Source organism: Mustela putorius, unplaced genomic scaffold (assembly GCF_011764305.1).
Source record: "Mustela putorius furo isolate JIRA1106 unplaced genomic scaffold, ASM1176430v1.1 tig00003834_pilon_pilon_pilon, whole genome shotgun sequence".
NCBI classification, from domain to species: domain Eukaryota; kingdom Metazoa; phylum Chordata; class Mammalia; order Carnivora; family Mustelidae; genus Mustela; species Mustela putorius.
Window position 1 is genome coordinate 3206871 of NW_025421987.1, and position 26811 is coordinate 3233681.

The following is a 26811-nucleotide window of genomic DNA, read 5'->3' on the forward strand; positions in this document are numbered from 1 at the left end:
GTAATTATACTCTAATCTGTAATCTCCTTGATTAAATGTCTATCAGTTCTGGGATAATTGAAGAAGTCAGTAAACTACAATTAAAAAAATATATCTTTAAGAATGTCATTTTTCAGAAGTATCCAGTAATTCTATAAAAATTCTGTTAAAATGAAATGGTAAGGTTTTCTTTTTTAAAGATTCTTTTTAAAAATTTTAAGTAATCTCTATACCTGGCATGGGACTCAAACTCACAACCCCAACATCAAGAGTCCAAGCTCCACCAACTGAACCAGAAAGGCACCCTTCTAATACAGGATATAAAGGGTCAAAGAGGAAAAAAATAAAAGGGAACCTATGTATTATAGCAAATAGACTGACGACAACATAATGTGGGATTCCATGATCAGTATTATTGTCCAATTTCTTGTTACTATAGGGAAATACCAGAAGTAGTGAATATGACTACATGATATTCTCGTATTTTAGACATCTTGAAAAATATACTCCATAACAGCATTTCATATCTGAAAGGGGAGAAAACTATGTTATCACTTGGAAAATGAGCAAACTGAAAAATACAATAGAGTAATGCTTTTTCATATGTTTGAAGGGGAAATATCTTGAATGCTCAACAAAATTTGGAGAGCGTTAAACATATATAGTGCATATCATAACTGGTATAGTCAATTGTAGATGTCAAAAATAAAAGGTAACAAGATTCTATTGGTTTTTACTGTCTCCACCTCCTAAACAATGCTTGCAGACAACAAGCCATTTGCTTTTTTTTTTTTTTTTTTTTTTTTTTTTAGAATTTCAGATACTGAAATAAAATCTTAATGATGAATTTGAAAAAAAAAAAACTTTATTTTCTTTGCATAGCTTGAACATATTTTAAAAAGTTCACCATTAAGGAACTTCTCTTTTATAACTGGTCTAAATGTTAAGAATTAGAACTTCACTAGCTTGAAGCTTATTTCAGAGGGAGTTATAAAGAGTTTCACAAATCATTTTCTTAGTTTCAACCAAACCTTGAAGGCTTGAATTTAATTGAAAATGTTAAAGTTTCATTTCAGGCTTCAGAGATCAAATCTTCTGAGAAAAGAAGGGCAATTTAAAGACAATTATGTTTTTTGGAATGTAATATGAAATCATCCTTGTTTTCAAATTAAGGATTTCCATATTAAGATCACCTCTAGATTGGTGGCTGGTAAATAGTATGTTGCTGACATGAATACCTGGGGGTAGCTTTAAAGCAGCTATAAATTAATCAGTTTCTACTGCATACTAGTTTTCCACTGAAGAATCATGTTTTGCCTGTTTAAAGGGACTACATTCTGACTTTTCAAGTTGATTCCGGCTCTGCTTCCGTTTCTCTCTATGGCAAAACTGTGGTGACGTGGTAAACGTCTTAGACTTGTATGAAGCTTGAACTTCAAGTCACCGTTATGCTAATTTACTAGATATTTTATCTTGCATATACTTTTTTTTAAATTTTTTTTTTTTTTTTTTTTTTTATTTGAGAGAGAGAGAGAGTGAGAGAGCATGAGAGGAGAGGTCGGAGGGAGAAGCAGACTCCCCATGGAGCTGGGAGCCTGATGTGGGACTCGATCCCAGAACTCTGGGATCATGACCTGAGCTGAAGGCAGTCGCTTAACCAACTGAGCCACCCAGGTACTCGCATATACGTATTTTTTTTAAACCAGGTGGTTCTCATTATCTCTAAACCTTGTAAGGGTGATACTTCTACTATCTCTTCCTTAATTGATCTTATAAATTTTTATTCTTCTTTCTCTTCAGAGTATAGTTTAAAAGAGAAAATTTAATTATCTAATAATTAGTGCTATATAAATGTTTAAAAGATGGCATGTTTCTGATGTATACAGAAACTACAAAATTCAGGGATGATCAATTATTGTAGACTAATTCTGCTATGCGATGGTTAATTTTATGTATCAGCTTGGTTTGGCCAGAGTGCTCAGAAATGTGGTTAATGTTTCTTTAAGAGTGTTTGGAGATTAGATTAACATTTAATTTGTTGGAATTTGAGTAAAGCAACTGTGGTGTGCCTCAAGCAAGTCAGCTGAAGACCTGAATAGAACAAGAGACTGATCTCCCCTTAGCAATACGGAATTCTGCATCAGAAAGCCCTCAGATTTAAAAAATAACATGGACTCCTCCGTGGTCTCCAGCCTGCTTGCTCACAAGGCAGATTTTGGACTTTCCTGTCTCTATAATTGCGTGAACCAATTCTTTAAAATAAATCTCTTTAGATTATCTATTATCTATCATCTATCTATCTATCTCCTATTTTCTCTTTTTTTTTGGAAAAATTATACACTAAAACTGATAGGAATTGCATTAGATAATGTTGAAGTGTTATTATTTAGAAACCATATTACCTTTCATAACTTAATCTTTATTTTCTTATTTATGATATATAGTAGACAATATTCACTTACTCAGATAAGCAGCATTCTTAGGTATGGCTCTTAATTAAAACAGATCCCTAACCCCAATCCTAGGACAGAGTTCTACCTCTTCTCTCAAGTTTAAACAAGATCATTCACTTATAGCAATATTCTCTCTACTTTTTCGAATAACAAAGTATTCCTTAAACTAAAAAATAGTCTGTCTATACCTTTATTAATTTTTTCCCATTAGAATAGAACATTCCTGGTTAAGAATATGGTAATTGTCACCCATTTGTACCATTCAGAGGCCAAGTGTTATTTGAGATCCACTCTGTCCCCCACAATGACTTCTTCCAGAATTATATTTGAATCCAGTCACATTTAAACATGCTTCCATTCTTTTAGTACTTGAAGAGACATCCCTTCTATCCTCAACTAATTTTTAATGCTCTATTATTTTCTCAACTTCTTGTGGCACAGAATACTTTGTGGGATCCTAGTAGTGACTTGCCTCCAACCCTTTCCCTCTGCTCTTAGGAACCCTCACATCATTGTAAATAAACTTGCAATCACTCCACACCTTTCCCACAATGCTCTGCTTGGTGCTTGCTTTGGTTGAAACTTTGTTCTTTCCTGAGGATTTATTCTCCTGTGGCCTTCCACTGTGGAATGACTGCTGTAAAACCTGATCCACACAGCAAGGAGTAGATTTTGATGTTGCTTCCATCATCATTTCTTCTTCTGGATCTCCAGTCTATGCACACAGTCTTAGGAGTTTCAGGCAGTCTGGCTGTAAGCCCCAATATTGCCTTCAAATATATCTGTTCAGCTAAAAAGAGACAGAGAATGAAATGAATAGACTCAAGAGCATAAAAAAAAATCTCAGATCATAGTTGAAAGTGGGATATAGATTTACAGTGGGTGAATTGGTGACTCTAAAAACATATTTAGGAAAGTGATGGGGGTTGGCTCTAAAATGGAGGGTTTAGAGCATTAAGGGGAAGTGAAGACTTGAGATCAAGAAATGTAGATACAGATTTTGAACAGCTGCATGAGAATAATAAGAGGCAAAACAGTAGTGGGAAGAAGTTAGGGGTAAAGGGCAGATTTGATTTTGTTTTCTGTTGTTTTGCTTTCTCCTTAAAGATAAAGACTTCAGCATACTTCAACATAGACAAAAAGGAGTGAGGCCAAGTGGGTATCTTAAAGATATAAATTACCCTTAAAAATGAAGTAAACTTTATCTTCTGAGGCTAAAGGAAAGGAAATATGTATTTAAGTGGCAGTGAAGGGTTTTTTTGTTTTGTTTTGTTTTGTTTTGTTTTGTTTTGTGATAGGTTATCACCTAAGAGCTTCGATTTTCTCTATAAGGCATGAGGCAAGGTAATGATTAAAGTATTGTGGAGAATGGTAAATATGTGGAATACTGTCTTGATGGGAATAAGAAGTTGAGGCATTTAAATCAAAAGAAGTCTTGGAGGCCCTAAAATTCTGGCTATAGTTAGACTACATACTTGTTTTTTCATAAGTTTATATAACTGTATGTTTTCCTCTAATAGTGATTCATCTCCCAGGGCTAGTAGCAGAGAAAATTAGTTGTAGTGTTGATTCAGAGAAGTCTAAATAAGCCCAATAGATTGTAGGAGAGGGGAAAAGGCAGAAGGTGCTGTGAAAATACAAGCAACTTGCATAGTGAAAGGTCCCCCAATGATAGGTCTGTGATCAAAGGAGCGAGACTGATACAAAGCAAAGGTCAAGCAAAGCTTTATTTCACGCCAAGCATCGACAATCAAACTGACTGTTCGGGCCACCTCTTACAGAGAGGGCGACCACCCCCAGCCTCAAAGGCTAACTTTTATAGAGCAAAGGCCATGTGGTTGAGCCTGGCCATATGCAGGTGGCCAGTGAGATTGTAACACACAGAGAAAGCTGTACAGTCATGCTAGGTCACACACCTAGCCTGGTGGCCAATTGAATTACAATTCACCCCATAGTAGCTATTTGAACTAGCCTATCACCTTGGTCAGAATTGGTGCCCAAAAGGCAGGGCCCACACTCTTTGGTACTCTCTCTCTAGAGAGAGAGTATGTGTGCTTTACTGATTGGATGTCTCCACCTGGCCTGACTCATCCCTGCATTCTGGCTCTGTTATCTCCACCTGACCTGACCCACCCTTGTATTTGGGCTCTGTTATCAGGGACTGGTCGACCATATGCTACTGGTTTCTGGGACTTGCTTTTAAGTAAGTTCCCCTGGGGGTGGGGGGCAGACTCAGTTTAAGTTTTACTACATAAACAACAAAATCACTGTTTAACCAGATGGAATCGCTCTGGCTAAATAGGCCCTTACACATAGTAGTGCAAGTATTCCATGAGTTTTGAGAATAGCTTTGTGATAGACCTAAACTGGTTGTTTAACTGTACTTAAATTATCATAGACATTCAGGGAGATTACAGAAAAATATTTCTGGTTATCTGAGGAATGTCCTGGAATGAAGTGTTCAAGAAGACAAAGGGGCTTACAGCCAGACTGCCTGAAACTCCTAAGACTGTGTGCATAGACTGGAGATCCAGAAGAAGAAATGATGATGGAAGCAACATCAAAATCTACTCCTTGCTGTGTGGATCAGGTTTTACAGCAATCATTCCACAGTGGAGGACCACAGGAGAATATAGTCTACTGTGTCTACTGGTAAAGATAAACCTTAGTTGCTGCCCTCAGAAAATTTATTTTTGGGGTGCCACTCTTTGCTGTGTAGATCAGGTTTTACATAGTCATTCCACAGTGGAGGGCCACAGAAGGCTCAGTCAGTTAAGTGTCTAACTCTTGATTTTAGCTCAGCTCATGATCTCAGGGTTGTGAGGTCAAGCCTCACATGGGACTCTGTGCTCAGTGGGGGCTCTGCTTGAAAGTCTATCCATCTCATTCCCCCTCTACCCCTTCCCCCACTCACATGCTTGCTCTTTGTCTCTCTCCTTCTTTTTTTTTTTTTTCCTCTCAAATAAATAATCTTAAAAAAAGGAAATTCACTTCCTAGGAAGAAAAAAAATGTAATTACAGTCATTTTAAAATATAGTATGAGAGAAGGATGTAATTTACTGTCAGAGTCAGTGATACACCTACAGAAATTTCTGTTTAATTGATGATGTGAAGTGTAAGAGACATGGCTTGAAATGTTTGCTTCTTCTCCTTTCAACTGGCCAACTTCCTTTAAGTTGAAGGTTAAGATCCACTTAAGTCCTCTTGGTTAGATTATTTACAGATAGTTAATGTTCCCACAAAATGCTATGTATGAGATATACCTATTTCTACGTTTTTTCATAATTATCTATCCATGAAACCATTTGTCCTCTCAACTGTGAGTTTCTTGAAGGAAAAATATGTATTTTATTTAATTTTGTTGATTAAAGAATTTTAAATGATATCTAAATAGTAGGTTCTACATAATTTTTCTTACATAAAGTAAATAAATTAATATGTGGATGAGCAAAGAATTGAAGGATCTTTTTGCTAGACACACTTACAGTTGATTTATAGGCTTGTTTACATGAATACTGTCAAGATTAGTGAATATTTAGAATTTTTAATATTTAATATAGTTTGAGAGTTTATTGTCTGATGCATATGTGAAAAAATAGATTTTGAAATAAGATCCAGTGCATTTTTAAAAAATATTTTATTTATTTATTTGACAGACAGAGATCACAAGTAGGCAGAGAGGGAGGGGGAAGCAGGCCCCCTGCTGTGCAAAGAGCCTGATGCAGGGCTAAATCCCATGATCCTGAGATCATGATCTGAGCTGAATGCAGAGGCTTAACCCACTGAGCCACACAGGAATCAAAGATCCAATGCATTTTTAATTTCTGGCAATTGCTGCCTTATAATCTTGGACTGTATAGATCGAGGCATCCTTTGCAGTGCTTTGGAAAAGAGGTAAAGTAGGGTGCCTTTGGCAGAAAATAAAGTAGTTGATGTCTAGTTAAGTATTTTAAAATATTCTCTGACAGGAATACTTATGAAAGCCAAAGTTCTTATTTACAAAACTTCATTGAGGTAGGTGGAAGCAAGAATCAAAGTTTGGTAAACTCAGAACACAGATTTCTACCATAAAGTGTAGAATAAAAGGCAACTTCCTAGCAGGCTGGGTAAAGTCTTTACAATATATTTGTTTGGTTGGTTGTTTTTGTTTTTGTTTTGCAAAGGATTTTATCATGGGATTTTAGCAGCATCTCTGGCCTCTACCCACAATATTTTAGTAGCCTTTACAACCCTTTCCAGATTTGGGAAGAGGCCTAGTGAGAAAGGAAATAAGGGACTGAGAGAGTGGTGGGTGACTTTTAACCTTCCATCGCTCTGATGATGACACACAGATCATAGGGTAGATGTGAATATTCTGGTATAAAGTCGAATTATTCCAACTCCTTTGATTGGAAATCTGGGAAGGGAATATCTTGTAGGTTTTTTGTTTGTTTGTTTGTTTGTTTGTTTGGTTTGGTTTGGTTTTTGTTTTTTTTTCCTCTGTAACCTGGTAAAACTGATTTGGAGATGGTAAGTTGTATGTGTTCACAGGCAGAGAGAATAGAATCTGCTTATGGCCTGTAAGAATCACAGCCCTTCCTTAGGAAAGACATTAAGCCAGGATTGTGCCTAAAGAATGAAGGAGTTGGAATAAATTTGTGATTTATTAGAGCTTAGGATATTCTAACTTCAGCACATGAGGTAACAAGACCAGGACTGTATATCCTTGGACATGCCCAGTAGATGTAGTGAGAATAGCTATTAATACCCAGGGAAAAGGTAAGTAATACCATAGCAGTGAAGTCTGTTGAACTCAAGAAGAGGAGTAGATGGTACCCCCTACACCATCACTCTGATATTACTTAAATCATGAAATTAGATCACATTAGCAACACATCACAATGTTTACAGTTTGTCCACCCCGTTTTATTACCTACTTTTTAAATTTTCCTTAATCCCTTCCTTCTTTTCTGTTTTTCTTCATTGTGTATTACAATACATTCAGATGCCATAGCATTGCATCCTTCTGTGGCCACTCTGGGAGACAGGATTCCCCCCCAACTCAAAATTTGGTTCAGATATCAAGACTGATGATAGCACGCACACACACACATCAAAAGGGTATAAAAAGTTGGGATGCCTGGCTAGTTTGGTCATTTAGGCTTCTGACTCTTTGTTTTGGCTTAGGTCATGATCTCAGGGTCCTGGGGTAGAGCCCTGTGTTGGGCTCCATGCTCAATGCAGAGAGTCTGCTTGTCCCTCTCGCTACCCTTTTGTCCTTCCCTCCACTTGTGCTATGTCTCTCTCTCTCTCTCACTCCTATAAATAAATAAAATCCTTAAAATGTGTACAAAAATGTATTAATGATGTCATAAGGGATTTTGGAGAGAATGCACATGCTCTGAACTAGTCTGAAAAGCTGGCTTAAGGGAAGAAGGACAAGAGACTAGTTGGGGATTTTTATTGTGATCAGGGGCATGGAGCTGGAGTAGGATTCCCACAGGTTTTGACCCAGTTTCCTTAACTTTTCTTCTTGGGAAAATTCTTCACTTGCCTTTCAGAGGACTGTTCTAATTGATTCTGTTTTTTTTCTCTCTGGCCTCTCTGCTAATACTTTGCTAGTTTCTCCAGGTGTCTTTAAGTCATCAACATTGTAGGATCCTAAAAGTTAGACCTGGAGTCTTGTTTTTGTTTTGTTTTGCTTTTGACTAGAGCATTGATCCTCACTGGGAGACAGTTGTGCTTCCATGGGACATTGGCAATATTTGATAACATTTTGGATTGCCACAACAAGGGGTTGCTACTAAAATATGGAGGGTAGAGGCCAGGGATGCTGCTAAAATCCCATGATAAAATCCCTTGCAGAACAAACAAATATATATATATATATATATATATATATATATATATATATATATTTGCTGCAGATATATATATATCTGCAGCTAGCCATATTGCCAAAGTTGAGAAATCCTGATCTAGACTCACTTTCTTGGGGTCTCATTCAATTGCATAGTTTTAAATACTATTTAAAAGCTGATGACTCCCAAATTTAAATCTCCCTTATATTCTGACTCATAAATCTGTCCATTCTCTGTCTCAATTTAGATTCCTAGTAAGAATTCCAAGCCTAGTATCATATAAAATGAATTTTATTTCCTCCAAACACATGCCAGCTAAAGCTTTCCCAGTTTCAGTAAAAGACAATATACTTTACAGATAAAAAGAAAAAAGTCATCCTTGATTCTTTTTCCCTCAAATCCATACATGGTCCATCAGTGTTTCTTGTATGTTTGGCCCTTAGAATCAAACGAGTTTTCATCTGTCCCAAGACATTGTCCTGGCTTGTTTAGATTATGGCAGTATTCACCACCTGAGCACCATGCTTTGACCTCAAATATATTAATTGAAATATCCCCTCTAATGTAAAAATCTCTAATCCACGTTTTACCTCTTCTTAGCTTCAGAAAAGAAGTCATGCTTTTATTTATCTCATTGAAAATGGAACATAGACATGCCTTATTTTTTACATTAATTTATTGAAGGATGATTTGTAATAATTTTTCTAGATGTAACAGAAAACCCAATATATATGTGTGATTAATAAGTTAACATTTTCTCAACAGTGAATATGAAGGTAAACTCTGCATCCTGGGAGAAAAAAATAAAAGTTATATGACATAAAATTAATGTTAAAGTAAGACCCTTCTATTTAGAAAGTAATTTATCAAAAATTAAAAATAATAATTTATTATATTGGGTGAAATTATGGCAAGTTAAATTTAGTACTTACATCTATATTTAGGAAAAATATCACCCTATATACTGTTGTAACTTATTTTAATAGTCTGTTATCAGCAACAAAATATTTTAGAAGCTTTGGATACATGTAGATGCACTAAACAACATAAAAGTTATAAAGGTTTATTTGTGCTTACCAGTTAAAGTTGATCATGTGTGACTTTAATTAAAAGTGGGAAAATGTGTTTTCTTAATGCTGCAGGGTAATTGGAAAAGATAAAAAAGAAAGGTTGATAATGAAATGTGCCTTTTTTTTTTTAAACCCAGAGACAAATGCAATATATTATGAATCATATTTTTAATAAGTTTAATTCATTTGAATAGAAAATATAGTCTCAGTGCTTCTTTAGTTCCCTGATTACTATTACCTTATGTCCTATTGAATATATTACATTCTGATATCAATAATTATTTCTATTACTTGTGTAATAGCTGCTCTAATTCACACTTAGTTTTTTTTTTTTAATGCAGCTAAAATTTTTCATAATCATTCATTCGAAAGTATACCATTTGACATCTGTGCCTCTGGCAAGCTGTGAAGCTCTAAGTTTTATTTATACAAACATATTTAGATTTTATAGACTTACTAAAAGAAACACATATTAAAAGATTGATTATAGGTAAAAAGCAGTTTAAAGGCAAATAATATTTAAAGACATAATGAATTATTTCTATTCAAAGTAAACAGATCTTTCATCAAAATGCAATAAATTGGCATCACCACTTATAGGTATTTTATTATTTAAATATATTTCTTCACTGCCTGTACACATACTAAAAATATTTTTTTTCATGCATTCTATTCTTCTTGAGGTACATGACTTAAAAAAGTGTAATAAATTGTGACTCTTAATCTCACAAAACAAACTGAGGGTTGCTGGGGGGAGGGGGTTTGGGAGAAGGGGGTGGGATTATGGACATTGGGGAGGGTATGTGCTTTGGTGAGTGCTGTGAAGTGTGTAAACCTGGTGATTCACAGACCTGTACCCCTGGGGATAAAAATATATGTTTATAAAAAATAAAAAATTAATTTAAAAAAAAAGTGTAATAAATTTATTTTTACTTTCTTTTACCTCAGAAAGCATCCGATGATAAATTTAATGATCATGGCCTCAAATTAAATAAATTTTATTACTAGTGCTTCCATAACAAAATACCTCAAGCTAAGTGACTTAAAACAACAGAAATTACCTCTCACAGGTCAGAAGGCCAGAAGTCTGAAATCAAAGTATCTGTAGTGATTGTTCTCTGGAGGCTTAGAGGGTGACTCTGGTCCATGCCTCTCTTCAAGGTTCTCGTGGTTTCCAGCAATCCTTGGTATTCTGTAGGTCATAGATCACTCCAGTCTTTGCCTCCATTTTCACAAGGCCTTGTTCCGTGTGTGTGTGTGCGTGTGTGTGTGTGTGTGTGTCCAAAGCTCCCTTTCCATACAACATCATTGGCCAATTGGATTTAGGGCCTACTTGAAACCAATATAAGCTTATCTTGGGGCACAGTTGGGTGGCTCAGTTGATTGAGCATTGGACTTTTGATTTCGGCTTAGATTGTGATCTCAGTGTCATAAGATTGAGCCCCATGGGACCCATCTCTACACTCTGTGTAAAGTCTGGGATTCTCTTTCTTCCTCTTCCTCTGCCTCTCTCCTGACTCTCTAAAAACAAAACAAAAGAAAACAAATACAAAAATAACAACGACAAACTTAAGTAATTACAACTTCAAGGACTCTATTTCCAGAAAAGGTGACATTCTGGGGTTCTGGGTGGGTGGATGTGAATTTTGGGAAGCCTTATTAGATATAGGAAGACATTATTTAATCCAGAATAATTTTCCTTCTACCCCAAATTCACATTTGTCCCACATGCAAAGTCATTTAGCCCATCTCAGGGCACCTGGATGGCTCAGTGGGTTAAACCTCTGCCTTTGGCTCAGGTCATGATCTCAGGGTCCTGGGATTGAGCCCTGCATTGGGCTCTCTGCTCAGCAGGGAGCCTGCTTTCCCCCTCTCTCTTCTTGCCTCTTTGCCTACTTGTGATTTCTCTGTCTGTCAAATAAATAAATAAAATCTTAAAAAAAAAAAAAAAAAGTCATTTAGACTCTCAACATCCTTCCAAATCTTAATGTATTCCAACATTGACCCGAAGTCTACAATCATTCTTCTGGAAAACTAACACATGTTCATAGTCCAGTAGATCTGTCATCCCATTTCCTGCCTGCAGAACCCCAGAATATCAACAGGCTTTTTTTCATTTTATTCCATCTCTGTTCCTTTTAGTCTAAACTGGTTGTTTTTTTGTTTTGTAGTTGTTTTGATACACATTTTGAAAACTCTCGTGGGTTATCTGTCTGTGTCATGAAAATTCACATCATTAGACATAAACATTCTCCAAGATCCCTCCTGGACAACCCCATCTCAATTCCTAGATTCTACTGAGATTGGATCCATGAGTTGCACACCTAGTTTCTCCAGCCAAAGTTTGTTTAGCCCCTCTCTAGGTATTCCCTGAAGCTCGGACTTTTACATGCTTTGGATTTGGATAGGCTGAGAATTTTCCAGATCATTGAGTTCCATTTCCTTTTGATTAACAGTTTCTTCCTCAATGTAACCCTTTCTTTTTGCATTTTACTGTAAGCAGCAAGGAGAAACAAAGTCACATTTTTCATATTTTGTTTGGAAATCTCAGCTAAAAATCCAAACCCATTGTTCTTAAGTTCTAGTTTCCACCCAGTACCAGAACACAACTTAGTCATATTTTTTTGTTGTTATTTATTAAGAAGAGACACTTTTCTTCAATGTTGATCAATATGTTTCTCATTTCTCTGTAAGACATCACCAGAAGTACCTTTAACATTTATACTTCTACCAACAATCTGTCCATGATGATATATGTATTCCTAAAGAGTGGTTGTTTGTTCTACAACTCTTCCCACTTTTTTTCTGAGCTCTCAACAGGATGGCCTTTAACATCTATATTTCTATCAACAGTCTCTTTAAGGCAACATGGGCTTTTTTTATCATGTATCTCAGAACTCTTCCAGCCTTCATCCATTAGCCCATTCCTAAATCACTTATTCAATGTAGATATTTGTTGTAGCAGCACCCCAGTTTTTGGCACTCAGATCTGTACCAGTCAGTGTCTTCCAGAGAAACAGAACCTTTAAGATAGATGATAGATAGATAGATAGACGGATGAGAGATAGATTGGTAGATGATAGATAGATATTTGGATTGGGATATGGATACAGATATATGTAAAGAAATTTATTTTAAGGAACTGACTCACAAAGTTGTGGGGACTGTCAAGTCTGAAATCTATTGGACAGACCAACAGCTTGGAGACTCAGGCAGGAATTAATGATACAGTCTTGAGACAGAATATCTTCCATTCTGGGAAACCACACTTCTTGTTCTTAAGGACTTCAACTGATTTGAGGAAGTCTACCCACATTATGGAGGTTAACAATTTTTTTTTAAATTTTATTTATTTATTTGACAGACAGAGATCACAAGTAGACAGAGAGGCAGGCAGAGAGAGAGGAGGAAGCAGGCTCCCTGCTGCACAGAGAGCCTGATGCGGGGCTCGATCCCAGGACCCTGAGATCATGACCTGAGCAGAAGACAGAGGCTTTAACCCACTGAGCCACCCAGGTGCCCCGGCAACACTTAATTAAAATCAAGGGATCATAGACACTAACAATATGTTTTGGGAAAAATGCAGTCTTCCTCCTGTGTTTCTTCTTTAATTCTTACACTACTGCCACACTCACAACACTTTTGAGACCAGATGTATGTGGGATTTTCTTAGCCAAGCAATTCTCTGCAACATAAGCCGGGTGTCCTACAACTTAACTTTATTGTGACAATCTCTACCTGGTGATAGTGTCAGATCCCACAAATTAAGATATTAGACCCACAAGGCTGCCCCCACCCCATTTTAGATGTCAGTCTAAAGTCCAATTCATTCTCTGTGCTTCTGACCATCTGGCTATATAACTGAAGTTCTCCTGAGCCACTCCTCAACTTCAAGTAATTTACTAGAGCAGCCTACAGAATTTGGGGATACACTTATACTTACCAGTTTATTAAAGCATATGATAAAGGATACAGATGAACAACAGCATGAAGCAATACATAAGGCGATGTTTAGGATAGTTCCAAGCTCAGGAGCTCCTGTCCCTGTGGAATTGTAATATATCACCCTTCTGGTATATGGATGTGTTATCAACCTGGAAAACACTTTTTGGATTTTTATGGAGGCTTTATCATGTCAGCCTAACTGATCATTACCTTCATTTCTAGCCCTTCTTCCTTCTCAACACAATAGGGGTGAGGCTAAAAATTCCAAGCCTCTAATCATGGCTCAGTTATTCCAGGGACCAACCCTCATTCAGGAGCTATCCTGGAACCCAACTATAGTGCCTCATTAGAACAAAGGCAATCCTATCACCTAGGGAATGACAAGGATTTTAGGAAGCCTACGTCAAAAACCTGGTGAAAGACCAAATATTAGAATAAAAGATGTCCCTAGTTCTTTTATCAATGCCCTGTGCCCTTAGTTCAATGCCCTTAGTTCAAATGCCCTGTGCCAGGAACTGGAGGGCAGAGAACAATATATATTTCCTGTTATCTCACACCACATCTACAAAAAAACCTTCACCTACATTAGTAGTTGATTAAATAAATGACTGAGCACCACAGTCTAGCCAGGTCAACAAAATAAGCCATTACATGTTACATGCAACTTTTGTTATTTTTCAATGTACACATTAAAGCTTTATTATAAAATTATTTCATGTTCAAATAAGTTTTTGAGAAAAAAACACAGTTTTGTATGCCATTCATACTGAGATGAATTTTAAAAATGTTACAAAATTAAAGCTAATGACACAGTATATATTCACTATTGTGTCTAAAATTAAAGTTATTTATAACACCACATTCTTTTGTCACCTATTCTACAGTTTTGCATTACATTTTAAACTTAATTTATTTTAAACTTAAACTAAAGAAGCATAAGAATCTTATGAAAATGCATTTTGTCCTTAACTTTCATGTTGTTAATGGTCTCAATTTCTGTTTTGCTAAAATAATCTTTCCTTTGTTTTAGGATTCTAGCTAGCCCTAAGGTATTTTAATTATTCTGTTTATAAAATAGACTCATGAGGGGCTTACAATGACAAAAGCTGGAAGACTGATGAGTGGTTCTATAATTACTTACTCTACAAACATATTCTAACTATCCTTTCTATATGTCCTGTGGGTAAAATAGCATAATATTTTCTGGATCTATAAAATTATGGAAGTTTTAATTTAAAATTGAGCTAGTCAACTAGGAAAACATTTGGTAATAGGAAGTTATTCTCTTACTATAGCCTCTTGTTTCGTAGATTTAAGGACACTCATTATTTTACTTAATACATGTTCATTTGCAAATATAACTTACAAAATAAGCAATTTAGCATGACTGAGTTTATGTATGCATTCCAAAGGGTATATATTGTTTGAATCATTTTACAAAGTGTGAATAAGGACACAATAAATGGATTTCCTTTTGACCTTGTTGCTTTTCTAATTACTGTACCTGAACTGGTCATCCAGGAAGTAAATGATAATCATTTTGCAGGCCAGGTGCCTCGATGCATTCCATGAACTGCTTACTGCTTGGCAAATAAAAGAGATGGTGTGTGCAGGGAGAGTTTCTAGCAGCATGGCTGGACAGGGATATTACAGCAGCAGTATTGTTGCATTTTAAATCATATAATGAGAAAATAAACATAATCATAATAAATAAACATAAGGAATCACTATACCTCTGGATAAATACTCAAGAAGTCTCATTATTATTTTGTTCCTCGTGAGTGACTCTGATGATATTATAATGCTTATATCAATATTTTCCTGTTAATAACTTCCATATATTTATGTGGTCTCCTAATCAGAGGAACTAAAACATTCATAAACAGCAAACATTTATTAAATCCTTTCTAACGTCCTCAAGATGGTGTTAACTCTTATTACAGATATGGAAATAAGGCTTTTGAGTTAAGTGAGGGGAAAATTCATCCTCGTATTTGCCTAAGTAATGTCTATGGGAAAAACAAAACAAAACAAAAGAAAACAAAATATCTGATTCTCCTGGGAAGTCCACTTGACTTAGAATCTTTTTCATTTGGGACAAGTTAACTCACTCCTCTACCTGTTTCTATACTATAATATGGGAATAATAACAATATTCTTAAGAAATAATAATGAAATAATTAAGATATATACATGAAATGCTCATAGTATTGTCTGGTGTGACATACTTAATAGATACTAGCTTCTAAATTTCAACATTTAGAAAAGTTGTATATATATATATTTATTTATTTTTGTTTTGTTGTTGTTGTTTTTAAAGATCTATTCCATCATCCTCAAAATTTTATTCAAATATTTTCTCGTTGTCTTCCTCCTTGTAATGAAGGATAGTTGGAAGAAAGGCAGGTAGGGAAAAGGGGTCCTCATCCTAAGAAGAAACCACTTTTTTTTTTTAAATTTTATTTATTTATCTGACAGAGAGAGATCAAAAGCAGACGGAGAGGCAGGCAGAGAGAGAGATAGAGGGAAGCAGGCTCGCTGCCGAGCAGAGAGCCCGAGGCGGGACTCTATCCCAGGACCCTGAGACCATGACCCGAGCCAAAGGCAGCGGCTTAACCCACTGAGTCACCCAGGCGCTCCAGAAGAAACCACTCTTAAAAGGATTTTATATTACCCTGGAAGGAGCCCTCCATATTTTCCCACCTGATAGGTAGATGACCACCTGATTGGGTGACAGGTTCATGGAGCATTAATCAGATTAAAACAGCCCCCCAACAAGCCCATAAAGTCCCTAGACTTAGAAACTCTGTCAACAACCCCTTCAGATCCCCTCCCTCTTCAGGAGCTTTGTACTATTGATTAATAAACTTTGCTTCAACACACAAATGGCTATCAGACACATGAAAAAATGTTCATCATCACTAGCCATTAGGGAGATTCAAATTAAAACCACTTTGAGATACCACCTTACACCAGTTGGAATGGCCAAAATTAGCAAGACAGGGAACAACGTGTGTTGGAGAGGAGGTAGAGAAAGGGGAACCCTCTTACACTGTTGGTGGGAATGCAATTTGGTGCAGCCACTTTGGAAAACAGTGTGGAGAATCCTCAAGAAATTAAAAATAGAGCATCCCTAAGAGCCTGCAATTGCACTACTGGGTATTTACCCCAAAGATACAGATGTAGTGAAAAGAAGGGCCATCTGTACCCCAATGTTTATAGCAGCAATGGCCATGGTTGCCAAACTGTGGAAAGAACCAAGATGCCCTTCGATGGATGAATGGATAAGGAAGATGTGGTCCATATACACTATGGAGTATTATGCCTCCATCAGAAAGGATGGAGGACCCAACTTTTGTAGCAACATTGATGGGACTGGAAGAGATTATGTTGAGTGAAATAAGTCAAGCAGAGAGAGTCAATTATCATATGGTTTCACTTATTTGTAGAGCATAACAAATAACATGGAGGACATGGGGAGATGGAGGAGAAGGGAGTTGAGGGAAATTGGAAAGGGAGGTTAACCATGAGAGACTATGGACTCTGAAAAGCAACCTGAGTGTTTTGAAGGGGCAGGGGGTGGGAGGTTGGGGGAGTCAGGTACTGGGTATTAAGGAGGGCACGTATTGCATGGAGCACTGTGTGTGGTGCAAAAACAATGAATACTGTTATACTCAAAAACAAACAAACAAACAAACAAACAAAAATAACTTTGCTTCATTGCCCATCACTCTTTGGTTTACTTCTTCATTCTTTGAAGTGGTGTGACTAAGAACCATGGGCACCAAAGAAAAGAATTCCTGTAACACTTGCCAATAGTGTCCACAGTATAAATATAAATATATATAAAATATATAAAATAAATTTGCAAACAGATTCAACCGATCTGTAATATTAACTGATAAATATTAACAAATGCCATTTCCACTCATGGAGGTATTATGAGCTTCATATTTTTTGCCAGGAATATTTCTATATTAATATAAAGTAATCATAAGGGTAGAGTGGTATAGAGAGAAGCAAGAGGAATGCACATACCTTTGAACTACTCCTAGGATGAAATTCAAGTTAGCCTCAAAGAAGTTGCATGCTCAGATCCACCCTGCAGGATGTACAACATGGGAACACAAGGTTCACCCACAAGGTCTGAAATTGATAACCAACTGAGCAACATAACTCAGGCAATATGCAAAAGGAATCCTGATTAAAACTCACCTTAAAGTTTCATAATGATTGCAAATAGTACTCCATGGAAGGAAAAAAAAAAATAACAAAAAATACATCTAATTTTCTTAACTAGACTTTCAAGATAATTTCATAATTATGCATTTACTCATTCATTTACTGTACTTATAGGAAGTACATGTCATAGATACAACATTTCAATATTTATAAATTACCTAACAAATACAAAATGGTAAAAAGTAAAATCAAATTAAACAGATTTTTTTTAAAGTCTAGAGAGAGATTACACACATTGGCCTTTAGGCAGCTCTGGATTTCTAGATGTTTAACAAATATTTTGACTCCTAGCCTTAAAAATAATTCAAATTTCTATATTTATTATTCAGTAGATAACTAGCTGCCTTTTTTTATTACTCAAATTGTGTGGGTGAACCATATGATAAAACACCTTGTTGACTAGCGTTTTTTTTCCTTTTCGATTGATTGTGTTGGTGCTGTCAAGTCTTCATTTAGCAAAATGTCTGGAGAAGCAGAAGGACCTTTTTGTAAAGCTCTGATTTCTAACCAGGGACCTTGTATAAAAAAAAAACAATCTCAATATCCTTTTTTTACTGATAATTTGGTTCGTTAAAACTGCATTTCTAAGATGTCAATTCAGCTCTATGTAAAGTAAAATATTTAATTAATTACATATAAAATTTTCTTTTTACATATGTATTTCCTTCATCAAAGGACTGAATATGTATGGTGAAACTTCACTTTGTATTTTGTAATCACCAGAAAGTTTCAAGAACCTGATCTACATCCATGGAAAGAGCAACCTGCATCCATGCCTTCTGAAACAGATGCTAGAAATACTTCCTAGCCTTCTCCTGTTGCTGTAAGCCTGTGGCCTGGTTCCTTTTATCAGGCTGGTGGATGGGGTTCTGAATCAGAAGTAAGACAGAGTTGATTCCAGCAAGGGTGGGGTCAGAGACTTAGAGGTCTTTCAAGTTAGCAAAGGCAGAGGCAGAGCTGGGACCATTTGATCCCAGGCCTGAGTGCTCCTCTCAGCAGCTGCAGCAAAAATGTTTTTGGGGTTGCAATGGAGTATCCCTCGATGAGCAGGCTTATGGCCTAATCTCATGTCTTCCTAGAGATAAGGAATTCTACATAATGTCTTTCCATACTTCTTGTTTATGTTAAAATAAATTGGACCCGGTTTCTTGTAACCAAATACTGGAAAGAGTAAACCAACTTGGAGTCATCAAATAAACCATTCTCATTGTACCTGGCAAAATGTAATTTTCAGAAACTGATTTTATTTTTCCAAGTTTCACAGCCTTGTAGGAATAAAATCAGGATTAGACCCCACATTTTTCAAATGTAAACATTATGCACACATGTTTTTGTTTTTTAATCTGGACTCTTTTAAATATCTGAATATCTGGGTTTTTTAGTTAATACTCCAAAGAAAAACAACTATGTGATTCTGCTTATTTTGTCTTATCATCATGGTTAGAACTGATCAAGAAATACATTCTTTTCTGGGGTTGGAGTGACGAAAAAGAAACCCAACACATCTTATGCCAATGAAAGCTCCTCATATTTCTAATCATTTGTTACAAAAAGAACTGGCTAGGTTTGCTTAACTATCAATTCAGTAGACAGATAAGGGCCAAAGCAAGAGGGGGAGTGCTATTACTCTCTGGGCCTTTTAAAAACTATTATAGTAAAACGATCCAAAAAAATGTTTCCTTTGGGTCCACAGTTACTACACTTTAAAGCTATTATTTCTTTAAAGAGAAATGATAAACTGCAGGAAATTATTTATAGGTTCAGATCGTCCTTCTCTATAATATGTGACTTGCTCCCCTGACCTGAAGGTCGGTTGTCTTGGGTCTTTTTAAAGCTATGGATGAATGCATTTTTGAGGTAAGAATCATATTATGGTAAGCATCTTTCTCCTTGAATACTTTTCATTCAGCTCTCAGCTCTCTAAATCAGGATATATTAGATTAGAAACGCTTTAGAAATTCTCAAAGGTTATAACTGCATATGTGAAGAAAAATGATCTTCAAGATAGCTAAGGACTAAGCCACATATCAAAACTAACACTTGCACTGCTCTGAGAAGCAAAATGGCTGCCCCCACACTCTACAGAGCAAGTAATATAACTCACAGGGGAGACACGATTAAAGAAATCACATCTATCATGAGCAGAGAAGTCCAAAATGTCCTTTTAAGGTTGCCCAGAAATATATATTGTAGGAATTTATTCTTGAGATTTAAATCTCAGAAAATGCAGATTTTGCCTCTTAAATTTAAAAAGCATAGTACACAGTATTTACACATTTATAATACCCATGTTTGTTCATGGATATTTGTTTATTTCTTTTACAAATATTTATCACAGCCTTAATGCTCAAATTGTTATGTTAGCAGAAAGGGCATCTAGATGAAATGATATAGACAAAGATCAATCACATATGGGTTTTATATTCCAATGAGGAAGAGAAAACAATTGGAAAGGAATAATTATTATGTTAAATTTTCAGAATAAATAACAGAGCCATGCATACAAGGACACCTAATGTAGACTACTCTATTCAACAAAAGCTTCAAATTGGATATAATATTTGAACTAAGATCTATGTCATGGTCAGATTTTGTTAGATGAAGAAATGAGAAAAATGTTTCAGGAAAAAAAATACATTCAAATTGGACCTTATCTTAGGCAAACCTTGAAATTTAGCAATTGATTTTATAACATGACCACTCACATGGCTTTTGTCTGCCCTGGTTCATTTCTCATCATTTATTGTATTATAGCAACCCAGTTTGCATGTTACCTTTCAATATTTCTGAAATCCTGCCACTTTTCCCTTCCCAATGCCATTGCTTTAATTAAGACTTTAAGATTTCCTACATCAGTCATCTTTCTAATTGTTCTCCCTAGCCTGGCCTATCAGTTCCCAGTTCCCCAGTCTCTTCATCTTAGACTTCGTTCTCACACTGGAGCTAGTGGCAATATTTTAAAAATTTATATAATCAATATCCTCCATTACTTAAAATCCCTTATTGTCAATCTATTAAAAGTATTTGGTTAGAATTTGAAGACCTTAGTACAAAGCTCTTGGCCATGTTTTTTGACCATCTAAAAGCTTTGAATACCGTTTCTATATTTGAGAAATTAGCAAGACTTTTCATGCTGTGGTCTTTCCTGCCTTCTTACCTATTACTATCTTATAAACTCCCTCTTTGTACCAACCATAAGGAACCAATTTTAGAAACCCCTTGACGTGCTATGCTTTGCTTGGAGGGGTTCCTACGGACTTCATTTCTTTGTATCCAGCCTCCTCCCATCTGAAAAAATACTAGGTGCCTATTTATATTTAGTTGGTATTTACTCCACTAACTATAAATATATTCATTTGCCCCATCTCTGTACTACACCCTTAGTCTGCTCATTTTATTCTTTTCACAGTATTTATATATGTCTCTGCCAGTTCAAACAGTCTTCATTGAGCAAAGAACTATTCTCTTCTTCATATTTTTATCATGGCATGGAGAAGTCTATAGAAGTATAGGCTCCCAATAAATAATGATAAATGAATGCCTTAATATTTCACATTGTCTCAAGTATTTTTTTAAATAAAGACTATGAATTTTAAAGAAAATATTTCAAAATTACAAGGATTTTTTGTTTTCATTACCATAGTTTTTTATAATTAAAATGATATATACTATATAACACGTCTTTATTCTTACAGTGATTTTTAATGATTTTTTCAATATATACACATTTTCCCAATGAGTATCAGTTTATTTTTAATGTGTGTATTACATCTTTGAAATATCATTTGAAATAAACCAAAATGCATGGAATACTATTCAGAAATATGACTCAAGCATATCAGCTTATAGGCCATGCTCAGCATGTAGACAACTAAATTGTTAAATCATTTATACCAGCAAGTAGGTGGTGAAAATAACTGGGAAATTAAAACTGTTTTCCCACTCCGATTGCATCTACTGAGGCGGAGAAAAGAACTGTTGATTCAAGGATCTGGTAATGCATCCTTTTCCACTTATAATTCCTTCCCTACACCCCCACATTTTTCTATTCCTTTCTTAGTTCTTGCTTCTAAATACAAGACAAATTCATTTTCAAAACAGTGGCTGAAACTTCTACATCTTAGAAATATTTTGTAATATATAAAATAAATTCTTATACATGTATCTATAAATCTATATTATATCAGTATATACATGTACACATGTATATATAATCGGTATTTGTTGATTGAATTTGTTAGACTTGTAGACATTCTTCAAACTGAATTTGAACTATCTATTTCTAATTCCTGTTTGGAGAATTCTGATGCTACTTAGACCTTTCCCAAACTCTGTTCAGGAAATACTTATTCACTTGATATTTAGAAAATATTCTTTGGAGATGTTTGTCTGTCTTCAGCTAGTACATCAGTGTAACGGACACTAAAAAAGGTACTCTGGGAAAAATTAAAAATAAGTTGTGAATTTCTCCTTTAAGTACAACGTAGTAATAGGGTCTAAGCTTAAACTCAATCTACTGAAAAACAAACAAACAAAAGCACCAGGAAAAAATATATAAAACAATAGCTTTTAAATTTTCAGACATTGGGTCTGTTAGTAGTACAAGTAGTACAGGTCTGTGATCCCCATGAGAAGGAAAATGAGTTAGAAAGATTTTATAACCTCATCGGGTGCCTGCCTGCATATACATTTTGGATCCCTGGCCATGGAGGGTGACCCTAAACAGTCTTTTTAGTTGAAATGTTAGAGATGAAATTTCAGCAAGGTTGCAGTGTCTGAATGTTAAAAGAGAAGTCTGGAAAGGAGGGAACCACACAGAGAATGAGCTTCAGATATCTGCATATAGCTCCCCTTGTGTCTTTTTTTTTTTTTTTAAGATTATTATTTATTTAGTTCACAGAGAGAGAGAGGGAGAGAGAGAGAGATCACAAGCAGGCAGAGAGAAGGGGAAGCAGGCTCACTGCTGAGCAGAGAGCCCGATGTGGGGCTTGATCCCAGGACCCTGAGATCATGACCTGAGCTGAAGGCAGAGGCTTTAACCCACTGAGCCCCCCAGGTGCCCCCCCTTGTGTCTTTTTGTTGAACATTAAGCTCTGTGTCTGTAAGATAGAACACCATGAGGCCAGGCAAAAATGACAGAGAACTCTAAGATGAACAATTTTCCAGGTGTTGCAGAAAGTGTTAGAGACATCCAAGATGATCATCCAAGATTCAATATCCAAAACCAACTCAATTTCTGACTTCTATCCTTAGTCTATCCCTGTTTCTCTCATGGTCTGTTAAAACACTACAAAATGGTTATTCGACATTTCCACCTAAAAGTATAAGAAACTCAAACTTAGGAATAGCAACATACAAAGTCAAGATCTTTACTTCAGCTCTCAAACTTTTCCTTCTCTTCTTAGTGAATGGAAACTTTATCTTTTATTTTTTCAGACCCAGAACCATGACTCATTCTTATCTCCTTTTCCTTTTTCTCTTATAGTTCACCTGCTCTCTATTAGCAAATCCTCTAGGTTGTAGTTTTAAGATATACCCAAAGTCCAATTCATTTCTATCATCTCATTCTTGGTACCCTGGACCAAGCACAATAATCCCTTCACTGGTTTACTGCCATAGCCTCCTGGATGGTCTTCCTTCTTCCACCTTTGATCTCATAAACCCTACTCTCCAGGGAGCAGGCAGTAAGATCCTATTAAATTGTCAGTCAGAACACATCACTCTTCTGCTCAAAACTAGTCAATGACTTCGATTTCATTGAGTGTAAAACCTGAATTTCTGGCCATGGCTCACAAAGCTTTTCACTGTTATATTCCCTGTTAAGTCTGTGATCTTATATCCTAATACTCTCTCTTTTGCTCACTCTATACAAGCCTCACAGGCTCTTGGACCTGTCAGTTTGTCTTGAATGTGTTAATCATGCTTTCACCTCACAGAATTTTACTTGTTATTCTGTATGTCTGGAAATCTTTCCTTAGATATCTGCCTGTTCAGTTTTTTGGCTCTTGAGTTCTCTGCTGAAATGACATTTTATCAGCGATGTTTTTGATGATGTTTTATAAAATAATTTCCAACCTTGGATACTCTCTATTAGTCTCATTATTCTGTATTTTATATACATTAAATATATATATATATAGAGAGAGAGAGAGAGACAGAGAGACAGAGAGACAGAGAGGGAGAGAGAGTCTGTATTTTTGAGAATAAAGAATTTGTTTGTTTGCTGCCAAAAACAGAGTAACTAGGAAAATGCCAGTTACACTTTTGGTGTTTTATAATGAATGCATAAAGTCTCCACATATCAGTTAAACCGTATGTCTACATCTATCATCTATTTATCTAATTGCTTGACTCAAAACTTCATTATTAAATCTACTTAAAATTCTTAGCTTTCATGGAAGGAAATAGGAAGAAAAGATACTGGCTACTTTTGATCTCTATTCCTCTCCTACTTTAATTTCTTCTATTTCTCCTTTACTGAAAATGTTGTCAATTCCAGGATAAGTTTATTTTTTTTTCTTCCAGTCAGCAAACTCTGTGGTATGTTCCATATTATGTTGTATCTTTAAACAATAAAAAGCCATGAACTTAATGGAAATATCTTTTAGCTGTGTATACACATTTCCTCATGCTTTTATATAAATTGCAATGCTTATATAGTCTGAATACAAAGACAATAATATCAATATAATAAGTGGAATTTGGTTAAAAAAAGAACAATAATAAAAAGTAAAATTTTGTTGGTTTGTTTTTTATTCCTCCATTTATTAAATATTGACTGAGCCCTCCTATGTGTTAGACCCTTTGTGGGATACTGGGATACACCATAAAATGAAAAAGATGTATGCCCTGCATGAAACCTAAAGTCTTCTGAGGATGAAAGACATAGATCAATAACACAGAAAAAGAAATTGGTAAGTAATTATGCAGAAAAATGCAGATGTTCCTATGAAAATATAGAAGATCCATGTAGAATATGAGACACACTCTCCCACATGTGAATAAGGCACAAACAAGTGTGTTGAGATGACACACTTGAAATATGATCGGTACATGACAAAACTGAGGAAGTTGAAACTATAATTTCGAACTAAAATAACTAATTCACAACTTGTGATCAAGAAATCTATCAATGGAGCAACCAAAATGGCAGTGTTGTCAAGTTATATAAAAGAGCTGTAACTGAAATTCATATTTTTGTAAGTAATCACAGGAAACACAACTTATAGTCAATTATGTTAACACATTTTTTCCACTAGAAAATATACTATGAAAGTATTTTCAAGGTTCAGTATCAAGTGGATCGTTTGTCAGTGTTTTTACACCACATAGAATAAATCTTATCTTTGCCAGACAAGAATAAATGCACTAGTTCTTTTGTATTTTGACTTTTAAGTTTGTGCCAAAAGTGCCACTGAAATCAACTTCTGACTAGAGGAGATAAAATAAACTCTCCAAAGAGCTGAGCCTGTCAAAGTAGATGAAAAAAACATCTCTCTCGGATGCTCAAATAATGGATGCTGCATACATAAGTAAAATTCAAGAGAAACTTCAGTTCTTCTCACATTTAAATTAAGTTTTCTTGTTCAAGCCTATGCTGGATTTCAGCATCTTTACTTAGTCACCCTAGACAGAAAAATGTATTTGGATCTATAAATATTAGAGTTTTCATTGATGTGACACTGAATTTCTTTTCACCATAATGAGGCAGATTCTGGTAGAAAGGAATGAATGAAGAATACTCAGAACATGGTTGCTAAGGAAACTAGCAATATCTTTTCCTCATGATTAGACATTGAAGTAACTGATATTCATTTTCTTCTTTTTTTCTTTTTTCTTTTCTTTCTTTTTTAAATTTTTTTAAATTTTTGTTATTATTATTATTTTTTTTTTTTAGTGCAGAGGAAATGTATCCTGATTTTTTTTTAATTTCTAAACTAATAACCTACATTCTTTCCCTTTTGAACTCAATTCTGTTTGTTTTATCCCAGGAGTCTCTGAATTATTATCAGTTACAGATTCAATCAACTTGAAACTCTTTTGTTTAGTCTGTTGTATGAAAAATAAAAACTCTGGATTGTCATCTTACCCAAAACTTGATCTTAAAACTGCTGTTTTAAGAGATGACATGAAAATCTTTGCCTTCAAGGGAGTAGTTTCTGCTTATTGTAACTAATCAATGTGTGTTAATATGTGTAGGCTTGTACTTGGGTGTTTACAGTGTCTGTGACAAGGTACATTTCTGGAAATACGCAGTTTAACAAATAATTAAACTGACATGTCAGTAATTTCCAGATCTCTGAACACCAATACAAAAAAAATCCCCCAAAGTCTGTTATTAAAGCATCATTACCAGAAACAAATAGAAGGGACCTCCCTACACCTAGGATAATCTAGTACAGCCTTTTTGAATGGATGTTAATGTAAAATAATTTATATCTGTTGACTTTTTCACACATTAAACATTTGATATTTAATCTTTGAAATGTGGAACATCAATGGCAGACTCTTGGAAGCTGAAAAATTCGCCAACAAATTTGAAAGTTTTTTCCCCTCCAATAAATATTTCTCTGTGGATTGAATATACCATCTTGCACAAAAAAATAGCAAGTGCACTTGTTCTCATCCAATATTTTTCCCCTGTGTGGTCACACATCTTCAAACCTATCCTAGAGTATATGTACTACAAAATTTATTTGGCTATAGTTTTTTATGTGAATCTTGACATGTTTAGAATAATTTCCAAGCATAAACAAACTTCTAGTTAATGCGTTCTTTATTTATTGCCTATAAATGTAACATGCATTTTGGTTAGAATAATGGTAATCAAATTAAAAGTGTAATAAAATAGAAAGTCGTATCTTCATTTTATTGTTCCTTTTTGTTTTATATTAAATTTTTCATAGTAATACTTGCATATGAAAGAGACTAAATAATAGGACTTTAAAAAGTTCTCTTTCTCATTCCATCTGTTCCATCCTTAACCCTACTCCCAAGGAAAAAAAACTAGTATTCGTTTCTTCTTTTAGTCAGAATGCCACCAGTTCAGGCTGGACTAAATCTACAGCTCTTTTCAAATTTTATTTCATTCCGGGAGCTGATACAAACAGTTGGATAGTGGGCAAAAGAGAATCAAGAGTATTCCTGTTCCTTATCTTGGTGACAAGAATAATCAGCCAGTCTAGAAACTTGAGATCTATTCAAAATACTACTCTTCCTCACACCCCATGTTCAGTGCACCACTGAATTATACCTTACTCAAACCCATTCTTCCTTTTCCCA